The sequence below is a fragment of the Rutidosis leptorrhynchoides genome, chromosome 9 (genome assembly GCF_046630445.1).
Source record: "Rutidosis leptorrhynchoides isolate AG116_Rl617_1_P2 chromosome 9, CSIRO_AGI_Rlap_v1, whole genome shotgun sequence".
Lineage (NCBI taxonomy): Eukaryota > Viridiplantae > Streptophyta > Magnoliopsida > Asterales > Asteraceae > Rutidosis > Rutidosis leptorrhynchoides.
The window spans coordinates 50,385,644-50,386,847 of record NC_092341.1 but is presented as its reverse complement, the minus strand read 5'-3'; positions in this window follow the sequence as shown (position 1 = coordinate 50,386,847).

The window sequence follows — 1,204 nt, the reverse complement described above, 5'->3', positions numbered from 1 at the left end:
ATGAACATCATTACTACCTTAAGTTCCTTGGATAAACCTACTGGAAAAGAGAAAAATGGATCTAGCTTCAATGGATCCTTGGATGGCTCGAAGTTCTTGAAGCAGAATCATGACACGAAAACAAGTTCAAGTAAGATCATGACTTGAAATAAGATTGTTATAGTTATAGAGATTGAACCAAAGTTTGAATATGATTATTACCTTGTATTAGAATGATAACCTACTGTAAGAAACAAAGATTTCTTGAGGTTGGATGATCACCTTACAAGATTGGAAGTGAGCTAGCAAACTTGAAAGTATTCTTGATTTTATGTAACTAGAACTTGTAGAATATATGAAGAACACTTAGAACTTGAAGATTGAACTTGAGAGAGATCAATTAGATGAAGAAAATTGAAGAATGAAAGTGTTTGTAGGTGTTTTTGGTCGTTGGTGTATGGATTAGATATAAAGGATATGTAATTTTGTTTTCATGTAAATAAGTCATGAATGATTACTCATATTTTTGTAATTTTATGAGATATTTCATGCTAGTTGCCAAATGATGGTTCCCACATGTGTTAGGTGACTCACATGGGCTGCTAATAGCTGATCATTGGAGTGTATATACCAATAGTACATACATCTAAAAGCTGTGTATTGTACGAGTACGAATACGGGTGCATACGAGTAGAATTGTTGATGAAACTGAACGAGGATGTAATTGTAAGCATTTTTGTTAAGTAGAAGTATTTTGATAAGTGTATTAAAGTCTTTCAAAAGTGTATAAATACATATTAAAACACTACATGTATATACATTTTAACTGAGTCGTTAAGTCATCGTTAGTCGTTACATGTAAATGTTGTTTTGAAACCTTTAGGTTAACGATCTTGTTAAATGTTGTTAACCCAATGTTTATAATATCAAAAGAGATTTTAAATTATTATATTATCATGATATTATGATGTACGAATATCTCTTAATATGATATATATACATTAAATGTCGTTACAACGATAATCGTTACATATATGTCTCGTTTCAAAATCATTAAGTTAGTAGTCTTGTTTTTAAATATGTAGTTCGTTGTTAATATACTTAATGATATGTTTACTTATCATAATATCATGTTAACTATATATATAACCATATATATGTCATCATATAGTTTTTACAAGTTTTAACGTTCGTGAATCACCGGTCAACTTGGGTGGTCAATTGT